We start from the raw sequence: 8,204 nt of genomic DNA, 5'->3' as shown, positions 1-8,204 counted from the left end.
CCGGCTTTGAAGACAGTGAGTATCCTAACCATGTCTATAAGCTCTCTAAGGCGCTTTATGGGCTCAAGCAAGCCCCAAGAGCATGGTATGAGTGCCTTAGAGATTTCCTTATTGCTAATGGCTTCAAAGTCGGAAAGGCCGATCCTACACTCTTTACTAAAACACTTGAGAATGATTTGTTTTTATGCCAAATTTATGTTGATGATATTATATTTGGGTCTACTAACGAGTCTACATGTGAAGAGTTTAGTAGGATTATGACACAGAAGTTCGAGATGTCTATGATGGGGGAGTTGAAGTATTTTCTAGGATTCCAAGTCAAACAACTCCAAGAGGGCACCTTCATAAGCCAAACGAAGTACACTCAAGATATTCTTAGCAAGTTTGGAATGAAGGACTCCAAACCCATCAAGACACCCATGGGAACTAATGGGCATCTCGACCTCGACACGGGAGGTAAGTCCGTGGATCAAAAGGTATACCGGTCGATGATAGGTTCATTACTTTATCTTTGTGCGTCTCGACCGGATATTATGCTTTCCGTATGCATGTGTGCAAGATTCCAAGCCGACCCTAAGGAAGCTCACCTTACGGCCGTGAAACGAATCTTGAGATATTTGGCTTATACTCCTAAGTTTGGGCTTTGGTATCCTAGGGGATCCACATTTGATTTAATTGGTTATTCGGATGCCGATTGGGCAGGGTGCAAAATCAATAGGAAGAGCACATCGGGGACTTGCCAGTTCTTGGGAAGATCCTTTGTGTCTTGGGCTTCAAAGAAGCAAAATTCGGTCGCTCTTTCCACCGCCGAAGCCGAGTATATTACCGCAGGCCACTGTTGCGCGCAATTGCTTTGGATGAGGCAAACCCTGCGGGACTACGGTTACAAACTAACCAAGGTCCCTTTGCTATGTGATAATGAGAGTGCAATCAAAATGGCCGACAATCCCGTCGAGCATAGCCGCACTAAGCACATAGCCATTCGGTATCACTTTTTAAGGGATCACCAACAAAAGGGAGATATCGAGATTTCTTACATTAACACTAAAGATCAATTAGCCGATATCTTTACCAAGCCTCTTGATGAACAATCCTTTAACAAACTTAGGCATGAGCTAAATATTCTTGATTCTAGGAATTTCTTTTGTTAACTTGCACTCATAACTCATTCATATACCTTTGATCATATCTCTTTTATATGCTATGACTAATGTGTTTTCAAGTCTATTTCAAACCAAGTCATAGGTATATTGAAAGGGAATTGGAGTCTTCGATGAAGACAAAGGCTTCCACTCCGTAACTCATACTTCGCCATCACTCCAAGCAACTCCTCTATTCTTTGGGGAGAAATGAGCATCAAACAAAAGGACCGGACTTCATCCTTGGGGGAGAAATGAGCCCAAGGCAAAAGGACCGGACCTCATCTTTGGTATAATCTTAACTCGTTTATTTATGACCAAAGGGGAAGAAAAGCACCGAGAGGGCTCTAATGATTCCGTTTTTGGCGATTCATGCCAAAAAGGGGGAGAAATGAGCCCAAAGCAAAAGGACCGACCGCACCACCACCAATTTCAAAAACTTAGTATTAAATATTATCAATTGGTTTTTCCTTTATGTTCAAAAGGGGGAGAAAGTAGTATTTCAAAAATGATATATCAAAACCTTCTTGAACACTAAGAGGTGGATCTCATTTAGGGGAAGTTTTGTTTAGTCAAAAGAGAAGCATTTGAAACAGGGGGAGAAAATTTCAAATCTTGAAAATGCTTTGCAAATCTTATTCATTCACCTTTGACTATTTGCAAAAGAACTTTGAAAAGGATTTTACAAAAGAGTTTGCAAAAACAAAACATGTGGTGCAAACGTGGTCCAAAATGTTATAAGAAAGAAACAATCCATGCATATCTTGTAAGTATTTATATTGGCTCAATTCCAAGCAACCTTTACACTTACATTATGCAAACTAGTTCAATTATGCACTTCTATATTTGCTTTGGTTTGTGTTGGCATCAATCACCAAAAAGGGGGAGATTGAAAGGGAATTAGGCTTACACCTAGTCCCTAATTAATTTTGGTGGTTGAATTGCCCAACACAAATTTATTGGACTAACTAGTTTGCCCAAGTGTATAGATTATACAGGTATAAAAGGTTCACACTCAGCCAATAAAAAGACCAAGTTTTGGATTCAACAAAGGAGCAAAGTGGGAACCGAAGGCCCTCTGGTCTGGGAGCACCGGACTGTCCGGTGTACACCGGACAGTGTCCGGTGCACCACCGAACATGTCCGGTGCACCAGAGGACTCCAACACGAACTCGCTACCTTCGGGAATTTCCAGAGGCTCTCGCGCTATAATTCACCGGACTGTCCGGTGTACACCGGACAGTGTTCGGTGCGCCACGAAGGAGCAGCCTCAGGAACTCGCCAGCTTCGGGAAACTCCAACGGCTAGTCCACTATAATTCACCGGACTATCCGGTGTGCACCGGACTGTCCGGTGCAACTCCGGAGCAACGGCTACCTCCGCGCCAACGGCTCTCTGCCGCGCATTTAATGCGTGCTCTGCGCGCGCAGATGTCAGGCGTGCCCAGTCCGGCACACCGGACAAGGAACAGTAGATGTCCGGTGTGCACCGGACACCCAGGCGGGCCCACAAGTCAGAAGCTCCAATGGCTAGAATCCAACGGCAGTGATGACGTGGCAGGGGGCACCGGACTGTCCGGTGTGCACCGGACTGTCCGGTGCGCCATCGAACAGACAGCCTCCCAACGACCACTTTTGGTGGTTGGGGCTATAAATACCCCAACCACCCCACCATTCATTGCATCCAAGTTTTCCACTTCCCAACTACTACAAGAGCTCTAGCATTCAATTCTAGACACACCAAAGAGATCAAATCCTCTCCAAATTCCACACCACGCCATAGTGATTAGAGAGAGAGACTTGCTTGTGTTCTTTCGAGCTCTTGCGCTTGGATTGCTTTCTTCTTTCTTGATCCTTTCTTTGCAATCAAACTCACTTGTAATTGAGGCAAGAGACACCAATCTTGTGGTGGTCCTTGCGGGAACTTTGTGTTCCAAGTGATTGAGAAGAGAAAGCTCACTCGATCCGTGGATCGTTTGAGAGAGGGAAGGGTTGAAAGAGACCCGGCCTTTGTGGCCTCCTCAACGGGGAGTAGGTTTGCAAGAACCGAACCTCGGTAAAACAAATCCGCGTGTCTCACTTGTTTATTCGCTTGCGATTTGTTTTGCGCCCTCTCTCGCGGACTCGTTTCTTTATTACTAACGCTAACCCGGCTTGTAGTTGTGTTTATATTTGTAAATTTCAGTTTCGTCCTATTCACCCCCCCTCTAGGCGACTATCACCTTGAAGCCGAACGATGGCTGAAAGGTACCAACTCCCACGGAGTTGCGTTCCTCCGACGATGAGGCGGAAAGACGGCGGGTATCCCCCATCCGGGGGCTTGGAAGGTGGAAAGACACGATGCATAAGGGAGAGCGAAGACATGGTCACCTTCCAAAGGGGGTCACCCTCCTTTTAAAGGCGACTCTCCCTACTTATGCCCCCGACCGTCGCGGGCTGAGTCTTCTCCAACACACTCCAAGGTCCTCCCCCGCGACGCGGGGGCTGGGTCCCACACGTCATGCAAACCGGCTCAGAGCAGAAGAAGCCAAACCGCCGCGCGCGGTGCGCACGACCGCCCAGCGGTTACAGGTGACCCTCCACTTTTGCCCAGACCAGCGGGCGAAAGGGGCGGGCAGCCATGCAGGCGGCATGCAACCGCGCCAAGTGGACGCCCTTCTCCGATTCCCAACACGCCCAGCCTGGAGGCCCAGGCCCACGCGTCAGGCAACCGGCGCGCCGAATGCTTCGTGCATACAACTGCACCGCCACTCGCACCACCACCGCGCCTCCTCGATTGCGGAACCAATACCGCGACTCGAGGCGACCCAGCGCACGACCCAGCAGCGCCAGCCTGGCGCGGCGGTCAGTGCGGCCAAAAATGGGCCGGCAGTAATGACGGTGGCAGGCGAGCGGGAGCAGCGGTCACGTCGTCAGCCAAGCTCACGTCCCATCCGGGGGCAGCGCGAGAACCCCCTCTCATGGCGTGAAAACAACGCGCCCGTGATCCGTTCCTCGAACGGCTCGCGCACGCGCAACGACCGCCCCGCCAATCACTCGCCCCGTCGCATTAACTCCGTGGCGGGACAGGCGGCGCCTCTGGCAGGAGAAGTGGGCGACGCTTCGCCTTCGCCATAATGACCGCGTCAGTAAAGGTACGCCGCGTCGTTCGATTTCGTATCCTTTTCCTTTTTTCCTCTTTCTCTCTCTTGCAACAGGGACCGGGAAAGGGGGATACCCCGAAAAGGATCCTTCCCCGTGAAGGAACCATGCTTCGAGCCTCCCTACTGATCAGAGGTTCGAAGGCTGGCCCCCCGGAAGGGTTCGACAGCCGCCTCAGATCGCGTGGGCCCTACACCCACTACTGGTCAGAGGTTCGAAGGCCGGCCCCTCGGAAGGGTTTCACGGCCGCCTCAGGCTACTCGGGCTTCGCGCCCATTACTGATCAGGGGTTCGAAGGCTGGCCCCCGAAGGGTTCACAGCCGCCTCAGACGCCGAGCGAGGGATGACCATGGGTACGTTCGATACATAACCAAGGCTCGGGCTGCGCTCCCAAGGTACCCTAGGACATTTCCGAGACCAGCGGGAACGATCTTGTAACGGAATCCCATCAGAGGGAGGCATCGAGCCCTCGGACCCCGTCGCCAGGGGACCGGGTCCGGCAGATCACCCGCAGGTACTTTTGGGCGTGCCTCTGGGCCCCTAGCCGACCCCTAACGAACGGGGCACGGACGTCCACTCGGATTACCCGCTTGCAGCTCACCGGAGACACCATGTTCGGCGCCCATCGAGGGCAACATGGCGCTTTCCCCCCCTCCTCCTTGCGGAAAGGCGACGCAGGGGCGTATGTAAAAAAGCCGAGTCTGTCCTTGATCGCCCTCTCGCCCTGTGCAGAGGCTCGGGGGCTGCTCTCGCAAACCCGGCTCCGGCCGAACCGTTGACAGCGTCAACATACCAGCCCGAGAACTTGGGACCCGACCGTACACCCGGGCTACGGCCAGCTCGCATGAGGGAACAACCAGACCAGCCGAAGCATTACGCGAGGCATTAAGACCTCGAAGGAGTGAAACCACTCCTCCGAGGCCTCGGGGGCTACACCCGGCGGGTGCGCTCGCGCGCACCCACCGGAACAAAATGCAACCGAGAAAGGCTGGTCCCCTTGCAAAAAAGTGCGACGAAAGCCTCCAAGCGAGTGCTAACACTCCCTTCGAGGCTCGGGGGCTACTGTCGGGGACCATAATTAGGGGTACCCTCAAGACTCCTAATTCTCAGCTGGTAACCCCCATCAGCATAAAGCTGCTAAGGCCTGATGGGTGCGATTAAGTCAGGGATCAGTCCGTTCGAGCGACTCGATCACGCCTCACCCGAGCCTAGCCTCGGACAAGGGCAGCCGACCCCGGAGGATTTCCGTCTCGCCCGAGGCCCCCCTCCGACGGCGAACATATTTCCGGCTCGCCCGAGGCCCTGCCTTCGCTAAGAAGCAACCCTGACTAAATCGCCGCACCGACCGACCAAATCGCAGGAGCATTTAATGCAAAGGTGGCCTGACACCTTTATCCTGACGCGCGCGCCCCGGCAGAGCCGAAGTGACCGTCGTCACTTCGCCGCTCCACTGACCGGCCTGACAGAAGGACAGCGCCGCCTGCGCCACACCGACTGCGGTGCCACTTGACAGAGTGAGGCTGACAGGCAGTCAGGCCCTGCCGAAGGCACCATAGGAAGCTCCGCTTCGCCCGACCCAGGGCTCAGACTCGGGCTAAGTCCCGGAAGACGGCGAACTCCGCTTCACCCGACCCAGGGCTCGGACTTGGGCTAAGTCCCGGAAGACGGCGAACTCCGCTCCGCCCGGCCCAGGGCTCGGACTCGGGCTAAGTCCTGGAAGACAGCGAACTCCGCTCCGCCCGACCCAGGGCTCGGACTCGGGCTAAGTCCCAGAAGACGACGAACTCCGCTTCGCCCGACCCCAGGGCTCGGACTCCACCCTGGCTTCAGCCGACGACCTCCGCCTCGCCCGACCCAGGGGCTCGGACTCGGCCTCGGCCACGGAAGACAGACTCGACCTCGGCTTCGGAGGAGCCTCCACATTGCCCAACCTAGGGCGCAGGCCAGCCACGTCAACAGGAGGCGCCATCATCACCCTACCCCGAGCTGACTCGGGCCGCAGGGAACAAGACCGGTGTCCCATCTGGCTAGCTTCGCAAGATAGGCAATGATGGCGCCCCACATACTCTGTGACGACGGCGGCTCTCAGCCCCCTTACGGAAGCAAGAGGACGTCAGCAAGGACCCAACCGCTCCAACAGCTGTCCCTCCGCCAGGCTCCATCGCTCCTCCGACGGCCACGACATCACACCAGCTGGGTGCTAAAATCTCTCCGGCTGCCACAACGGCATGTACTTAGGGCGCTAGCTCCCCTCCGCTAGACACGTAGCACTCTGCTACACCCCCCATTGTACACCTGGATCCTCTCCTTACGCCTATAAAAGGAAGGACCAGGGCCCTCTTAGAGAGGGTTGGCCGCGCGGGGACGAGGACGAGACAGGCGCTCGCTTGGAGCCGCTCGCTTTCCTCTCCCGCGTGGACGCTTGTAACCCCCTACTGCAAGCGCACCCGACCTGGGCGCGGGACGAACACGAAGGCCACGGGATTCCCACCTCTCTCACGCCGGTCTCCGGCCGCCTCGCTCTCCCCCCTTCGCGCTCGCCCTCGCGCTCGACCCATCTGGGCTGGGGCACGCGGCGACACTCACTCGTCGGCCCAGGGACCCCCCGGTCTCGAAACGCCGACACTATTTGTGAGCTGTTTTTTTCCTATTTAAAAACATTTTTGAAATAACTCATCACTTTATTATATGGTTGCATGCATCAATATAATTAATTACACGGGATATGTTTCTGGGATATAAAAGCTTGAGGGCATGTTCGTTTGGGCCGGGAACGACAAGAAACAGAGACAAAACCATGTGGATTGCCCCGGTCTGGATTGGTTCCTAGTTCACACTAAAAGACGTCTTTGATTAGCCCACTCGAGGATTCAATCCCGATCCATTCCCTGCTTTTATCTCAATCCCGGTCTGGAAAGCGGCCCTCGTCTCAGGTGGTGTGGAAGGAATCCAGGAAGGGATTGGATGGCATAACAGGGATCCACTTGATCCCGGGGTGGAAAATCAGCTAAGGCCTTGTTTGTTTCTGTCTTTTTGGTGGGTCAGAACGATTCCTAACCGGATTGCTTCTCTAATTTATATAAACTTTGTTTAGGTGGAACGAAACCGGGTGCAATCCGACACAAACGAACGGGGCCTAAGAGATTTGGTCCGTGACTGCCGAACAAAGTCTAAGGTGGAAATGAACGTCACAACTTGAGTGGCTAGCGTCAAACTTGTTGTGCTTACCTTTGTATCTTTTGAGTGAACTTCGGTCCGGGATTAAGCAGTTGTGCCTGCTCTGAACTTTTATTTTAAGGACCGTTTCATTAAGATTGATTTGGTAACAAGAGAATTACGGAGAATTGGAGGGGAAATAAACTAATTTCCATATCAATTCTCCCATGATTCCTAGTCAATAAACCAGTCCTAAGAGAAAGGCTTGCGTTATAAACGTAAATGTAAACCACATGGTTGTTTTATTATAACTGGGGATGTATTTAAACCCTTTTTCTCCGTACTAAAATAAAATTTGTTTTACCTTTTTAGTTGATTCATACAATAATTAATATATTTATTTTATATATGTGTATACATTTAGCGTCATCTATTTAAATATAGACATAAAAAATAAGAGCTAAAATGAATAGTATTTTAAGTCAGAGTAAGAATTTCTTTTGTTTCTAGGACGTTCGTTCAAGTATTTCAAAATGAAATAATGCATGTGCGGGTTACAACCTAAGGTTAGTATATCCGTAACAAGAGAACAAAAAATTTGGGCTGGTAGCTTCAGATTAAAATCGACTGTTTAAACTGTTACAGTTGCAATCTATTAAGACAAAAATATTATAAAAATAACAAAAGTTAGTATGAATTAAAATCAAACAAACTGGATGGGTGTGTAGCGCGGGAATGCGGCTGTCGGGACTCGGGACGTACGGTGTAT

The sequence above is a fragment of the Zea mays genome, chromosome 1, assembly GCF_902167145.1.
Source record: "Zea mays cultivar B73 chromosome 1, Zm-B73-REFERENCE-NAM-5.0, whole genome shotgun sequence".
In the NCBI taxonomy this organism is placed as follows: Eukaryota; Viridiplantae; Streptophyta; class Magnoliopsida; order Poales; family Poaceae; genus Zea; species Zea mays.
This window is presented reverse-complemented; position numbering follows the sequence as displayed.